This window comes from Pleurodeles waltl, chromosome 1_1 (genome assembly GCF_031143425.1).
Source record: "Pleurodeles waltl isolate 20211129_DDA chromosome 1_1, aPleWal1.hap1.20221129, whole genome shotgun sequence".
In the NCBI taxonomy this organism is placed as follows: Eukaryota; Metazoa; Chordata; class Amphibia; order Caudata; family Salamandridae; genus Pleurodeles; species Pleurodeles waltl.
The window spans coordinates 529,197,780-529,215,223 of record NC_090436.1 but is presented as its reverse complement, the minus strand read 5'-3'; the positions used below and the strand labels follow the sequence as shown (position 1 = coordinate 529,215,223).

At 45.2% G+C, this 17,444-nt stretch overlaps 1 protein-coding gene across 4 annotated transcripts in view; it reads left to right on the top strand.

The window, feature by feature from the left end:
* Positions 1-17,444, top strand: part of SKIC3 (SKI3 subunit of superkiller complex) — a 1,026,707-nt gene that overhangs the window by 493,194 nt on the left and 516,069 nt on the right. The gene's annotated exons all lie outside the window — the stretch shown is intronic.

Sequence of the window (17,444 nt, the reverse complement as noted above, 5' to 3'; positions counted from 1 at the left end):
TAAGAGGTTTCTGGATTTTTTTTCCATGGACTTAAATGCTTGCTTCTCCTCACAATAAAGAGCCTCACATGTGCCGTGCGTAAGACAGTGAACTGTCACATCTTAGTACAGTGAAAATATGGAAATGTTGCACATAAGCCATCTGCAAACTTGGCGCCTATGTCTTCGTATTGTACCATTCACTGAGCGGACTGTGTGTGTTCACTGTGCTTAGTGACTGATGCTTGCAACCTACTAGGATGTCAGCAGAGGCCATCCCCTCCATTCTCTATTGCTGCTGGCAGAACATGCTCAATATTGTCTCTTTCCTTCCTGAAGGGTGTTAGTATGGCTTGTCAGTGGTGCTTTACGTATTTGGTAGGCAACTTGTTTTCTTTTATGGGCAACAGCGTTTTATATGCTCAAGGGAATCTGGATTCTTGATATACAGTGATGTACTGTATTGGAAGAGGGGTAAGTCTGAGGGATACTTACAACTACAGATTCCTCACCTTGTGTGCGAATATTCTCTCAGGCATCAGACTGAATCCAGAAACTCAAAAGAGGAACTCCAGCATGCACCAGTAGTTGGCCTTGTGCAGCTCCGAACTAATTATGTTCCCCTCTAGACGTTCGGGCGCATATAAGAGTGACCAAGGCATGCTGACGTCAGTTATTGTTTAAGGTTGGTTTGTGCCCTCAGACACAAATGCCACTGGCACATTATTATGACCAGTGTGCAAATTTCTTGTTTAAGACCTTTTTAGATGGAAAATATGACATTTCAGAGAATGGGGAGGTGGGAGCAGTCAGTGAGGAATGTTCAGTTAGAGTATCCACTAAAAAGAGTGTTCCCACAGATAAACTTATACTTATGATGGATACTTTTAACCGCAGATTACTCTAGTAATGGAACTTTCATAGATTCACATGCTTGAATCATTCCCTGTTGTCGAGATGGGAGTCCCCAGTACCTTTTATCAAGTAGTACTAACATAGGGTTAAACCTAAAGGACCTAGGCCTCTCAGTTCAGTATTCTAATAGCCATTTTGAGAAAAATGACTAAACTTAAGAGTCCACCAATCAGGTGACACCACCCTTTAGAACCTTACTGAGAGAAGCTCCAGTCCCTCAGATTTTCTAACACACGTCGTGCTAAGGAGTCTCCACAGAACTCTGCTCTTTACTGTTTTTTCAATATACAGTTAATCTCTTCTCAGCTGATTTCTACTTCGGTCTGTCAAGGCTTTCACCATGTCTGACAGGGAAAGAAAGGGTTTATTCAGATCCTGTAAAACCTGTGGTAAGAAAAGGTTGCATTCTGAAGACCCTCATCATAACTCTATATACTGCCTTTATCCGGACCATTCTGTAAAGGATTGTAAGGTATGTCGCACTTTTTCCTCCAAAACCTTGAAGGACAGGGAAGTCAGATTATTGATATGGCTGCAAAATCTCAAATCAAAGGATAATCCAGTCTCTGACTCTGAAAGTGACGACTCTTCTACCTCTTCCAGAAGATCACAGAAAAGAGCGGGTCTCCTTATTAGTTTAGGTCCTTCTCAGAGCAGCCAAGAAAGGCCTACAAAAAGACCAAATCAGGGTCTTACAAAGGCCACTGCCCTTCATCTCCTCCTCATAATTCCTCATAAACTTTCTTCTAAAGTTGAGAGAGGACATACTAGTAGCTCAGAATGGGCTAGAAAGTCATCAAATGTGCTTCCTACTCCTCCTATTAAGGTATCTCACACCTTTAGGAAGCCTTCCTCTGCTCCTCCAGTCGACAGGCCATCTATAAGATCCCCACCATCGACGACAACCTTGTCGATGACGGGAACGGCGAGGTCTGTTCCACAGTCGGCGATGGCTTCATTGTCGATCATAGCAATGACCCTACCGACGACGTGTTATCCTCCTTCAACGAGGACATCGTTGTATATGTATACTATGACATCATCCACCATGGTAAACTTAGTTTCTTCATTGCTGTCATCTTCAAAGACGACCTCGTCGACGGTGGCATCATCCATGAATTATTGACTGTTAAGATATCATCTAAATCACTCACGAAGAGCACAACAACGACAAATGCACCAGTTAGACCGTCAACGAAGTCGTCTACAACCCTGTCAAAGAGGGAAAAAGTGCATAGAAGACTGTAAACTCCAATAATTACCGCGGACCATACTTATCCATGTAAGGTAACCCCTTTGATACCAACCCTTCTACTTGAAGGTGACGACAAATCTGATGATGAGGGTCTGTAAGGAAATGCCTCCTTGGTATGGTTACCCCCTGTCTTTTTGACTTTGCTGATGCTAAGTTTTGATTGAAAGTGTGCTGGGACCCTACTAACCAGGCCACAGCACCAGTGTTCTTTCCCTAAACTGTACCTTTGTCTCCACAATTGGCACAGCCCTGGCACTCAGCTAAGTCCCTTGTAACTGGTACCATGGGCCCTGATGACAGGGAAGGGCTCTAAGGGCTGCAGCATGTCTTATGCCACCGTGGGGACCCCTCACTCAGCACATGCACACTGCCTCACAGCTTGTGTGTGCTGGTGGGGAGAAAATGACTATGTCAACATGGCACTCCCCTCAGAGTGCCATGCCAACCTCACACTTCCTGTAAGTCACCCCGCTAGCAGGCCTTACAGCCCTAAGGCAGGGTGCACTATACCACAGGTGAGGGCATATGTGCATGAACACTATGCCCCTACAGTGTCCAAGCAAAACCTTACACATTGTAAGTGCAGGGTAGCCATAAGAGTATATGGTCTGGTAGTTTGTCAAACATGAACTCCACAGTTCCATAATGGCTACACTGAAATCTGGGAAGTTTGGTATCAAACTTCTCAGCACAATAAATGAACACTGATGCCAGTGTGCAATTTATTGTAACATGCACCCAGAGGGCATCTTAGAGATGCCCCCTGAATACCAATCTGACTTCTAGTGTGGGGCTGACCAGTTTCTGCCAGCCTGCCACAACCAGGCGAGTTGCTGGCCACATGGGGAGAGTGCCTTTGTCACTCTGTGGCAAGGAACAAAGCCTGCACTGGGTGGAGGTGCTTCACACCTCCCCCTGCAGGAACTGTAACACCTGGCGGTGAGCCTCAAAGTCTCACCCCCTTTGTTACAGCGCCCCAGGGCATCCCAGCTAGTGGAGAGGCCCACCCCTCTGGCCAGTGCCCCCACTTTTGGCGGCAAGGCTGGAGGAGATAATTAGGAAAACAAGGAGGAGTCACCCACCAGTCAGGACAGCCCGTAAGGTGCCCTGAGCTGAGGTGCCCCCTTCCTTTAGAAATCCTCCATCTTAGTTTTGGAGGATTACCCCAATAGGATTAGGGATGTTCCTCCCTCCCCACAGGGAGGAGGCACAAAGAGGGTGTAGCCCCCCTCCAGGACAGTAGCCATTGGCTACTGCCCTCCCAGACCTAAATACACCCCTAAATCTAGTATTTAGGGGCACCCCAGAACCCCGGAAATCAGATTCCTGCAACCTGAACTACAAAGGAGGACTGCTGACCTACAAGCCTGCAGACACAACGGACAATGACAACTGCTTTGGCCCCAGCCCTACCGGTTTGTCTGCAGAGTCGAAAACCTGCAACCAGGGACGCATCCAACAGGGACCAGCGACCTCAGAGGATTGCCCTGACCCCCAGGACCAAGAAACTCCAATGAGCAGCGGCTCTGCTCAAAAACAGCTACATCTTTGCAACAAAGAATCAACTTTCAAAGAACTCACTCTTCCCACCGGAAGCGTGAGACTTCACACTCTGCTCTTGAGGGCCCGGCTCGAGATCCAGTACCCCACACCACAGGGAGGACTCCCCGGCGACCCAGTGAGTAGCCCTAGATGACCCCCCGGGACACCTACAGCGACGTCTGCAGAGAGAATCCAGAGGCTCCCCCTGACTGCCACTGCCTGTAACAAGTGTCCCGACGCCTGGACCAAGCACTGCACCCACAGCCCCCAGGACCTGAAGGAACCTAACCTCAGTGCAGGAGTGACCCCCAGGCGACCCTCTGCCTAGCCCAGGTGGTGGCTGTCCTGAGAAGCCCCCCCCCCTTGTGCCTTCCTGCACCACTAGAGTGACCCCCGGGTCTCTCCATTGTTTCCTATCTAAAACCCGACACCTGCTTTGCACACTGTACCTGGCCGCCCCTTTGCCGCTGAGGGTTTGTTTTGTGTGCCTACTTGTGTCCCCCACAGTGCTCTACAAAACCCCCCTGGTCTGCCCCCTGAGGACGTGGGTACTTACCTGCTGGCAGAATGGAACTGGAGCACCCATGTTCTCCATAGGTGCCTATGTGTTTTGGACACCTCTTTGACCTCTGCACCTGACCGGCCCTGAGCTGCTTGTGTGGTAACTTTGGGGTTGCCTTGAACCCCCAACAGTGGGCTGCCTATGCCCAGGAACTGAGACTTGTAAGTGTTTTACTTACCTCACAATCTAACCATTACTTACCTCCCCCAGGAACTGTTGATTTTTGCACTGTGTCCACTTTTAAAATAGCTTATTGTTATTTTAACAAACACTGTATATGATATTACTTTGAATTAAAGTCCCTAACTTAACTGTGTGGAGTACCTTGCATTGTATGTATTTACTTCAAATCTTGAACCTGTGGTTCTTAAAATAAACTAAGAAAATATATTTTTTTATATAAAAACCTATTGGCCTGGAGTAAGTCTTTGAGTGTGTGTTCCTCATTTATTGCCTGTGTGTGTACAACAAATGCTTAACACTACCCTCTGATAAGCCTACTGCTCGACCACACTACCACAAAATAGAGCATTAGAATTATCTAATTTTGCCACTATTTTACCTCTAAGGGGAACCCTTGGACTCTGTGCACACTATTTCTTACTTTGAAATAGTATATACAGAGCCAACTTCCTACAGGGTCCATTTGGAACAGCACATAGTCCCTCACAATTAAACGTAAAATGCCAAGATGATGACTATGAGTATGGTAAAGCATATGATCCACAGTATTAAGCACCACAGGAACAACCATATCAAGAGGGATTCTATATACCAAATACATTAATAACGAACTTGCAGGCCATGCTGGGTGACTATAGAAAGCGGTTCCCACCCACAGAGGAAGTACCCCCTCAGTCAGTATCATCAATAGCATCGCCAACTCCTCATGTAGCCACCCCGTGTCAGAGGCCTATGACTTTACCATTGTCGAACGTCCTCACACCTAATATGACCCTTTCACAAGACACGGACATCTCTGAAGGAGAACAAGAGGGAAGGGAGCTCCTTGACAACCATTTGGAATGGGATGAATATATAATTCCAGCTCCACTTTCTCCTTCACCTTCAAAGGTAGACTCACCTCCAGAGGACATTGGAGGATTCCATAATCTCATGGAAAGGGCTGTCAAATGATTTGCACTTCCCGTGCCATCTAAGCAAATGGATTGCTTTCTCTATGACTTCAAGGAGCCGTTCCAAAAAGCGGTACGCTCCATGCCAATAATCAATTACATATGGGAAGAAGGTTTAAAGGCCATGCAAAACCCAGCAATGGTCACAGCAGTGCTTCTGCATCTGGACAAAAAATATAAAGGACCTGAAGATGCCCCAGCATGCTTAACTGGACACCCTCATCCAGAGTCGGTGGTAACACAAGCAGCCCTGAGGAGGTCCAAAAATCCTTCCACACCAATATCTGCGTCTTCAGATAAGGAAAGAAGATAGTTAGACAATATTGTCAAAAGATTCTCTTCAATGTCCAGTCTAACAGTAAGAGCTCCCAACGCCCTTGTGGTTCTAGCGAGATACGACAATTATGGGCTGACATCGCCCCGTATATCGAAGAACTGCCGGAGGACACTAAACCAGAGGCTAAGAAGATATTGCAAGAAGAACGCACATGGGCAAAATTGACTGTGCGATGGACATAGCCACCACTCCATTTTGTCAATTTGCAGGGGCTGCTGTCCTCAGGAGACAAGGTTGGCTGATGACCACATCGTTTCTCCCAGAGGTACAAAATAAGATACTAGACTTTCCGTTTGATGGGCAAGCGCTCTTTGGAAGCATATTGATAAAACACTTCTGTCAATAAAATCAGACAGAGAGATTGCTAAATCTGTAGGGACGCTACAGTTTCGGAAGCCTTTTTGTTTTTGGCACGAGAGGACGTGGGATGCCTTTGTATAGAGGAGGCTATCGCAGTACATACATCCATTGTACACATCCACCTCTCAACAATTTTGCTAGCAATATTTCCAAAGACAACCTTCAGAAGCAGCTTACAGTAGAGCTATCTCCAGAGGATGACCAGCTCCTCAAGCAAAAGACTCTGCTCAGAGACTATGATCCATCTAAGGCTCCAGCTACACCCAAACATGCACCTTTCAAACTAGGGAGCAACATCTTCTTATTTCTCCAACAATGACAATCCATAACATTGGACCTGTGAGTCTTACAACTGGTGAGATTAGGGCACATGCTGGAGTTTGTCCAAACACCTCCTCCCAATCCTCCTCACAAGTCTTCTCCAAAGTATGTACACCTACTCAAACTGGAGATCAACAAAATGCTTCTCAAGCGCAATAGAAAAGGTGCCACCGTTGCAACGAGGGAAAGGATTTTACTCCAGATTCTTCCTCATTCGCAAGAAATGGAAAGACTGGAGACCGAATCTTGATCTGAGAGAGTTAAACACCTATCTGAAAAAACAATCTTTCAGCATAATAACTCTCCAGGACATACTCCGGTTGAACCTCAGAGACTGTCTACCATAGACCTGAAGGACCATACTTCCACATCCCAGTCCACACACAGTACCTAAGATTCATGGAAGCTGGCAACCATTTCCAATTTCGAGCCCTTCCCCTCAGCCTAAAATCAGCCCCCAGGATTTTCACAAAGTGCCTAGAACCTATATCGGCTTTCCTAAGGGGTCAAAGGCACCAAGTATTCCCATTCTTACACGGTTGGTTAATAAAAGCAAACACCTTCTCAGCAGCACGCAAGTCAACAGAAAAGTGCATTGGCTTACTCAACAGCTTAAGTTTAGGTCTAGCCATAAATTGGGAGAATTCCAAGCCTCAACCATCACATATGATCACTTTTCTAGGGGCAAACCTGAACACTGTGGAAAGACAGCAAAGACTAATATCTCTGGCAAAGTCAGATCAAAGAAATAAAATTAATTTCAGTATACCTTTACAAGTCGTTATTGGGGATGATGTCTTCATGCATCCCTCTAGTTCCATTTTGCAGACTGAAAATGCACCCCCCTCCAGGAAAAACTCAGCCTTCAGTAGGTTCAAACCACAGGGAGCTTTTACAACCACATCAGGATCTCTCCAGTCATGATCAAAGCTCTGGGGTGGTGGTCTCATCTTTCCATTGGCCTCTCATTCCAACATTAGCCATCTCCATGGGTTATCACCACAGATGACTCATTAAAAGGTTGGACAGCGTTCTTGCAGGATCTGCAAATCAGTGGCAAATGCCCACTACCACTTCGAAAACTGCACATCAATCTACTAGAACTAAAGGCAGTTCGCCTAGCTTTGCAGGCTTTCCTTCCAAAAATAGCCAATTCGGAGGTGCTAATAAGAACAGACAATTGTCTGTTCAGAGTTGTTCCACCTTTCAGACCTCTTCTTCCCTCCTGGAATCTCAACATTGTTCTTGCCCAACTCATGAAGCAACCAATTGAGCTAATCCATCGAGCCTCTATTCAAAGCGAAGTTTCTTTCCTGGAAGGTAGCCCTTCTGATTGCTCTCAGGTCAGCCAGATGAGTCAGTGAGATCCAAGCACTGTCTATCCAAGACCCTTTTTTACACATCAGACAGGATAAAGTAATTCTACGCACAAACCCATGATTCATACCAAAAGTTCCCTCGGACTTTCATATAAACGAGCTGCTGGTTTTCAAAACATTCTTATCAAATCTGACAACTGCAGCAGAAAAGACTCTATGCATCTTTTTATATCTAATGAGTGTAAAGTTCTATCTGGAGAGGAACAAATCCTTTTGCAAAACTAGCTAGCTGTTCGTGGCTTACAGTGCTCCTAGACAGTGTCAACCTCTGTCCAAACAGAGCATCGCAAGATGGATTTCTTCAGCAATCCAGTTTTGCAGTCAAGCAGCAGGCAAGCTGCTGCAAGCTTCTGTTCGTGCTCACTCTACACGGGCAGTATCCTCATCCACAGTACTGTTTGCAGGTGTGCTGCTCCATGACATTTGTATGGCACCAACATGGAAAAGCTGCCCCACATTCACCAGGCATTACTGTGTAGATTCAGTGTCTCAATGATAAGTAGCTGTGGGCCAGGCGGTCCTGAAACATCTTTTCCAGTGAAGGTGAGCTATGTCTCTCATCCCACCATCCTAAGGTCAGATCTTCACATTGTTTATTTGAAATCTATTCAATAAAAAAACAAAAAAACAAAACTGAGATACAGTATGATTTCAGATAACAATTCTAATGTTTAGAGTTTTGAGATGTACATATGTTTACTTGGACAATTTATGCATATATGTGTGAAACTGTGATAGTTATTCTACAATGTGCATCACTACTGCTTACTACTCTGATTCAAGCATGTTAATCTATGAAAGTTCCAAAACTGGAGTAAGAAAATGAGTTACTTACCTGTAACTATAGTTCTCCAGTATGGGAATCTTTCACAGATTCACATGCAACCCACCCAGTTCCCTGGAGAAGCTCACCATTACCTCTTCCTATTACTTTTATGTCCACTACGCACTTGTGCAACGGAAATCTGAGGGACTGGAGCTTCACTCAGGAAGGTTCTAAAGGGTGGTGTTGCCTCATTGGTGGACTCTAAAATGTATTCCTTTTTTCACAAAATTATTCTAATAGAATACCAAACGGAGAGGTGTAGGACCTTTAGGTTTAACCCTATGTTAGTACTACTTGATAAAAGATACCAGGGACTCCCATCTCGCCAACTGGGAATGATTCAAGCTTGTGAATCTATGAAAGATTCCATTACTGGAGAACTATAGTTACAGGTAAGTAACTCATTTCCTATCTCACCTTGTGAATAACTTCCAAAGCAGTACCATCATAGGTGGTGGGTCTGTGGAATGGCTCAGACCAAAATGTCCTAAAGAACCGAATTACCAAAATACCCATCTCAAGCGTACCTGAATAGTGAATGTGTACACTGATGCCAATGTAGCAGCCTGACAAATAACCAGGACAGGTACTTGACATGCCAGAGCAATACAAGCGGTCTTGACTTGATTGAAATGAGCCCTCAATCCATTAGGTGGCTACTTCTTAGCTAGCACTTAAAAGATATTTATGCAGAAGATTATCCACCTAGAGATTGTTCTTTTCGACACTGCCTTGCAGTTCTTTGCTTCTGAGAAGCCCAGTAAGAGTTGATCTTGTAGTCTAAACGTTGTAATCTCTCCTCCTCACTCAAGGGGTTGGGGCTTGGCAAAGAAATTGGAAAGAGTGATAGTCTGCCTGATGTGGAAAGGTTTCACTTCCTTTGGCAGAAATGCAGCTCGAGTTTTCAACACCAGTTTGGAAAGAATTTTGTATAATGTGTCTAAACCAAGATTGCCGGCAGCTCACTCACATGACGAGTGGATGTTAGTGTGACCAGAAAAAATATCTTCAGGGTAGTGGACAACCATGCATTGGTTCAAATGGAGTGCACATCAGAAAAAGTGAGAACCAAATTCATGGCCCACTTTTGCATCAGAAAGAGCTTCAGCGGAAGTGTATGTTGTAAACCTTTAAGAAATCTCATACCAACTGGTGATTTAAACAATGAAAACTGATGCAGCAACCTCAGAAAGCACAAGGGACCGACAAATAGACTTTAACAGTTCCCTATGCTGACTGGGCCAATCACAAAACAACTCCTCCGCCTTCTTCAGAAGCCTTCTGTATAGAGATGCTGGACTACTTCAGAATGACGTTTGCCACCTGGGTCACTCCTTAAGGTTGATTATGATTATGTTCTGTACTTGTTTAGGATTGCTCATGTTCCCTCTGGGTCACTATCCAAGGGTGTGCATAAGCCTATCATTTGGATGTCTCTGGTGGCTCTTGTCCTTTCCCAATGCCTCATTTCCACAGGCAACGGCACATAGGAAGAAGTCAGAGCTTTGCAAGGTGCTGCTTCTCTTTCAGTCGGAGCCTCCTTCAGCCCTGATGTAGATGCCGCCCTTGGAGCAGACTAAGGCTCCACTCTCAACGTCTTTGCAGTTGGTGAAGATTATCTGAGTGGTGAAGGAGAAGTTAAGGGCATGTTTTGATGATGAACCCTTGGCAGAACACATTCCTAAGGCACAGAAACTAGCCCAAATGAAAGAGTTATTTCACTCAGACTCTAATGCCCTTCCAGAGCTTAAAATGGAATGTGGCTGTCCCGAAGATAATGACTCAGAGGCTTAAAACCTCCTTCCCCAGTATGTCACTAATTCTGGCTTGTATTTGGTTTACAAAATATAAGTCATCTGTATACTTAAGCAGCAGGGGACATCACTTATAGCCCCTGGTACACTTTCACAGAGAGTCTTTTCCGTTTACTACTGTTGTAGGAAAATCAGCAGTTTTAGAATTGATCCTAACCTCTGCAGAGGCAAAATCTGACATTTTGATGGAGGTCTTTTGGAACCTGTCATGGCTGTATAGGAAAGGATAAACAATTGTTTCGCCCAGCAGCCCGCCGGCAGAGTCACATATCATAGACATGGCCTAGGTTGCCCACAATGCCTGTCCTCTCAGCCTTATCTTGAAGGTCTGGTAGTCCAAGCCTCTTCCACAAAACTGAGGTCAAAAGACTTTCCCACAGCAACTCCAGGTAGACACTATGGTCTGTAAGGTCTGTACTTTTGACAGTCAGTCTATTTGAACAGAGCCCTGTTGCAATTGACAAATTTCTGTAAATTACTTATCAGACCACATGAAAAAGATCTCTACCACATTGGTCAAAGATGGTTTTAAATGCTTCCTCTGTTAAAATGAGTGTGGTCTCAAGTGTGGTCTGTATTATGCAGACAGTGTGGCTCGATACAAGAGCACAGCTATCTCTTGGTGCCACCATGATTGGGGTCATTTCATTCCTTTTTTATGGCAGGGGAGCTCAGAAAGATGCCAGACTCTTCCCCATGGCAGTAGAGCTATTACTAGCTTGATGTCTGATAGGCTTAGCCTCCCAAGAGGACAGTACCGCCAATGGTACAGGAAGTTTTGAGGCTAATCCAGGGCAACGCAGTGCTGGCAGGTACAACCTTCTCAGCTGATCAACAGATTTCCAACAAATGAACCACTCTTTTCAAGGGAGAGATGGATCTTTGGGTCTAAAGCAGCAGATTTATTCCCCCCTCCTCTGTTGTCTCCTAGCTTCTTAGGCTTGCACCCACCCCCAAACACCATCATATTTCTGCGCAAGGAGGGTATTACACTTGCACACCAAAATGGATCCCTGGGTCATTCAGCTAATGTGCAAGGGCTGTGATCATCCATTCCTGTCCCCTCCTTCTGAACTGCTTATTTTCACCAGGGCATGCTCTCCAGTCTGCACCTCAATTTTGGAGGTTGAATTGCTTACTCTCCCGAACAAAGGTGCTTCCTGGGTGGTGCATCTAGAAGAAAGGGTCATAAGATTTTACACCCTTTATTTCTCGATCCCCAAGAAGCAAGGAGGTCTATGACCAATTCTGCATTTCCAACATCTGAATTGTTGATTTTGCAAGATAAGTTCATGATGCTGTCTCCAGGCCAAGTGTTGCTGATCCTGGATGCAGGGGAGTGGGTAACCTCTTGATGTCCAGAGCATCTGTTTTCATCTTTCAGTTTTCCTCTCCCATACTCCTTACGTGAGGTTCATCATAGGATCCCAGCACTATCAGTTCAGGGTCTTGCCATATGAACTTGACAACAGTACTACGTGCTTAAAAGTGCTTTGCATCATGCATTCTGTTGGGACCACACATGAGAAGACCCTGGTGCCAATAGCTACGCAGTACTGGCTGCTCTTTAACAGTCAAGCGACCACAACTGTGACCAGTGCCTCAGTCTACTCCATAGTAGCTTTTCATTCTGTTAAAAACTCTAGTTATTTTATTATTGCGGCCTAATGTAGAATTTGGCAGATGTTCCATCTGCCCTATTGAGGGTTTATATATATCTCTGCAATCTAAATGAGATTGACAGAATGACAGCTCCCTTTTTATAGAGCTCCTGTGTTAGACCTGACAGCCTTAAGGTGGTCACCCCCCAACTTTTTGCCTGCCTCCCTCCATTTTTCTGACCCTGTTTTTGCTGGTTTTAGGACTCTGCACACCTTGCCACTGCTGACCAGTGCTAAAGTGCATAGGCTCTCTGCCCTAAACATGGTAACATTGGTTCCTATCCAATCTGGCATATTTAATTTACCTGCAAATCCCTAGTAAGTTGCACTACGTGTGCCCAGGGCCTGTAAATTAAATTCTACTAGTGGGCCTGCATCACTAATTGTGGCACCCACATAGATAGCCCCTTAGTTATGTCTCAGGCTTGCCATTGCAAGGCATGTCTGTGCAGTTCCACTGCCATTTCAACCTGACATTTAAAATGACTTGTCAAACCTTAAACTCCCCTTTTTCTGCATACAAGTCACCCCTACGGTAGGCCCTAAATAACCTATAGGGCAGAGTGCTATGTAGGTTAAAGGCAGGACATGTACTTAGGTGTTCTTAATGTCCTGGTGGTGAAAAACTCCTAAATTTGTTTGCACTACTGTAAGGCCTGCTCCTTTCATAGACTAGCATTAGAACTGCTCTCACATACTTTTAAATGTCAGATTCTGATCTGGAAGGAGTAGCCCTGTCAGGTTTAGTACTGCCAGAATGGTAATAGAAATTCCTGCTGACTGGTTAAGCAGTATTTAATATTACTATTTTAGAAATGCCACTTTAAGAAAGTGGCCATTTCTCTGCACTTTCTGCGGCTTACAGCCTGTCTCCAACCCACGTCTGGTCTGTGCTGGTTGACAGCTCCCCTTGTGCATTCCACCCAGACAACCATAAACACAGGACACTCTCACATCTGCATTCATTTGCATACTGCATGGGTCTCCTTCGGCAGAAAGGGTGGTGGGGCTCCCTCTTACATTTCAAAAGCCAGTGGCCTACCCTCACACAAAGGGCTGATAACCCCCCTACAGGGATCCTGCCAGGCAGGACTGTGCTGAAAGGGGAACTTGTGCACTTCAGAACCACTCTTCGAAGTTTCTCCCCACTCCAAAGGCATTTTTGGGTATATAAACTGGGTCTCTGACCCCACCACATCAGACACTTCTGGATCTACAACTGAACTCTGTCAGAGGTGCTGCCTGGCTGCCCAAAGGACGCACCTGGACTGCTTTGCTGAGGAGGACTGCTGCCCTGCTTGTTGCCTTGCTGGCTTCTGAATTTGCTGGAAGGACTCTGCCTTCCCCAAAAGTGCTCTAAAGGACTTGGATTGAGCTTGCCTCCTGTTCTGAAGTCTCAGGGCCAACAAAGGCTTCACCTACTAGCTAGTTTTCGGACTTCAGTGACTCCTGGACCAACTTCAGTGACTCCAGCACAGAAGCCTCGGGCCGCCGCCACACGCTGCCTGCTCCGGGTCCATGGTTCTCACTGCACCGAACGACCGGGGCATGCAACGCAAGTCTGACATCGTGGCGAAGCCGCTGACATCATGCAATGTGTTCGCGACACTGCGAAGTCAACTCATCACGTCCTGACCAACTGGATTCATTGGTCACAAAGGAACCGACGCCGCACCAGCTCCCCCTGCAACTGGACGAAACCGATGCCTCGCCGCCTCTGCCTCGCATTATGGAACCAACACCTCACCTCCTAGGATATACCGTAAGGGTCTGGCATCGCACTGGCCCCAGCGATGCTTTATCCTCATGACTCCGTGCAACGTTTTTGTTTCCTTGTTTTCAAAGGTACAGTGCCTGCGGTGTCTGTGCGACTCCGTGATCAACGCCTGTGGCGTCAGAGTATTGGGAAGGACTCTGTCAAAGACGCTGTGATAGCCTCAGTTGGAGCTATTGAGTTTCTAAGCACTTTATTGGGATTTAATCTTTAAAAAATCAAAACTTTGCTTGTGTACATTGGATTTTCAATATTTGTATCTTATTTTATTCAGATCAATATCTATTTTTCTAAACCTGTGTGTTGTATTTTTGTGGTGTTGTTACTGTGTTACTGAATGATTTATTGCACAAATACTTTACACATTGCTTTCTAAGTTAAACCTGACTGCTCGGTGCCAAGCTACCAGAGGGGGTGGGCACAGGATAATTTGGATTGTATTGTGACTTCCCCTACTGGATTGTGGTCCCTACTTGGACGAGGGTGTATTCCTGTGCCAAGTATAGACCACAATTATTAACATCCTGCATGCACCAAAACATGCTCTAAATAAGGGTAAATGAGGGTGTAGTGATATTTGTATTTTGACCACTGACTTCGTGTCGCACCACTTTGCACTTGGCTTAGCTGCCCACCGTCACGTTAGTGGTCACCAGTTATAGACTCCATTTTGTATTCAGCTTAGCCTTAGCTTCACTGCTACGTTAGAGGTGCGAGTAGGTTTCCGTACAAACATGTTATGCAACTTGTTTTCTATTTCTGCTTGTTCTGTTTCTCACCGAAGAGCTTAGACATATTATCACCGAGGAGCTAGGACATAATATGGAGGAGTTAGTCAGCTAGCACGATAAAGATGTTCTAGACTGATGTTTATGGTACACCAGGGAACGGTTTGCCTTTGGGAGGGACGCCTTGGGATTTTGGCCAATTCCCAACATGTTTCTATCAAAGCTTACCTAAACTAGCCAGCATTTTAAAATACTTCTTAATGGGAGGGGCTTTCCAGAAAGCTCCTTCTCCGTTTTTTTAAGATATAAAAGATGACCCTGATCGACAATAGCAGATTCAGAGACCTCAATCAGGATTTAGACGTCGGATGCTTGATATAGATTTCCTGTGAGGGTAGAGATCTCTTTCTCTTTCGCAGTCAAACAGGGTCATCAGCTTTTTGGCAGGAGAAAGATGAAGCACCTGACAGGCCCTACAGTGATGCATTTTTAATTCATTATTTGCTATGCATTACAATATAGTTACATATATTTGCTATGTATATTGCAGTTGAGAATCATTTTGGTATGTTTTCATTTCATTGTAGGGACTATTTTTAAACATGTGCTTTCAACATGCTGATCTCCTTTTAGGAACCTTGCGAAGTGAAATAATAAATGTCTTCTTTGGACTAAGAAGTGCATTCCAGAGATTTTTTGTCAGTGCATGAGTATTTCAACTCGGTCATTAGTGAAGAGCAAAACAGAGGGCCGTTCGATGGTACCTGAGAAAGCAGTGGCTTCAGCGTCAAAGGGAGCCTGTTGGTTGAGGTGCAGATTTAAAATCAGTTCTGCACCAACTGATTGCTGTTGTCCCTTCAGCCCACCTGAGGCACAGGTGACCATAGCCACTGACGTCTCCTAGCTAGGTTGGGGTGTACGTCTGTTTGACATAACAGTGCATGTTCTTTGCTCAGGGTCTGGTTAGCATCTAAACATGAACGTCCTGGTTTCGAAGGCCTTCAGCCCTGCGATGAAGGAAATTTTCATTCACTTTTCATGGAGCACCTTCCAGATTCCTGAGAAACATCACCACCATCCCTCGGTGGTTTGGGGTCATGGACTGTGTGTTGGGAAGGAATGCACTTGTGGCAAGGTTCACAACGACATGAAATTTCCCTAGTAGCCACTCATCTTGCAGGTTCCCTCTTTGTGAGATTCAACACTCTCGGTCACCTCTTATTGTAGGACCACAAATGGCAACTACACCCTTATGTCATGGAGATGACCTTCTCCTTATTGGGATGTCCATGCTGTGGACCTGTTAGTTATTACCCAGAACAGGAAATGCCCTCTTTGTTCCATCCCCCTCCCTCTGAAAAATTCTGAGGAGCATGCCTTCAGGTTCAGCTGGTTTTAGGGCTCACTGATTCTTTTTTATTTAAAGATTTGCAGAGGATATGGAGGATCAAGCACAGCTGATCTTAATCGCTCTACATTCAACAAGAAGGATGTGGTACATGACTGTGTTGGTGCTCAGCATTCAGCTCGAGCTTCTTCTTCCATACAGAGTAGAATTGCCCTTACACCAAGATGGTTCTCTACCACAGTACCACAATCCTGTGGCTGCACATTTGGCGATTAAGTGATGACCGCTAGAGTCCTTTTGCCTTTCTGATGTAGTTGTGGGCATCACCTTATCTTCCAGGAAAACTGCTATGAAATCCCTTTATATGGCTTGCTGGAACAATTTTATTCAGTGGCGAGAGTCAGAATGCTTGGACCCCTTTTGTGTATTCATAACCAGCCTTCCCTTTTAGATTGACACTATTGGCACATTTTCTCAAGTGTTTATTTTATTTCCACTTCATTTGCTGCTCCTCAGTGGGATTTGAGTCTTTTTGTTGATTTTCTTTATGGCTGACTGACACATTCAAGCTGATGCAGGGTTTTCTGGTTCGGGCTCTCATTCTAAAGACAGTATTGTTGGTAGTGATAATTTCAGTCCTGTAGGGTCTGCGAACTTTGGTACCTCAAAATGCACCCACCTTTCACAGTTTTCTGCCTAAATAAGTTGGTCATCCACACCTGCTCATTCTTTGTACCCAAGGTGATATCTGCCTTTCACATGGGCCAGTCTATTGCCCTTCTCTCCATTTTCCCACTTCCGGTTCCCACATAGAGAACTGGCTACGTAGACTCGACTCCAGATGTGCTTTGTCTATTACATTTATAACACTCAGCAGTACAGGATGGTTGATAAGATCTTTCTGGGTTTCACCAAAGCTAAAAAGGGGAAGGTGTTCAGCAAATTCACTATTTATTTTGTGGGCCATACTGTGTGTCAAGAACTGCTACACCTTAGTCAGTAAAGACCCTCCAGAGGGTTCAAGGCTATTGCTGCTTCCACAGCTCCCCCATTGAGGTGTTCTAGTCCGTGGCTGACAAGTGCTAGGTGGCCACGATGTCATCCTTAAATTCTTTGGTCAAACATCAGTTGCTCACCGCACACAGTAACTGGTACTTTGCCATGGATGTGTTACTTTGCTTTTTTTGGCTGTTCAGCACTGCTTAGTCTGACCTCTCAGAGAGGACTGTTCTTTGAAATTCATTCATAAGGTGTGGAACCTGCGGGAAGTTTTATTTATCAGAAAAACTTCCTTACCATCAGTAAAGATAGTTCTAGTAGATACATAATCTTACCGCAGATCCTTCATCATCCTTTCTTCTCCCCTGATGCATTAGTGCTGTGGCTAATAAGATCCCTTGGATATACGAATATGTTATTTGCTGTTTTTGTCGATGCCTTTCACACTCTCCTGTTCTTCTCTGCATGCCTCGATGGGTCATGAAAAAAGTATCAAGAAATTATGCCC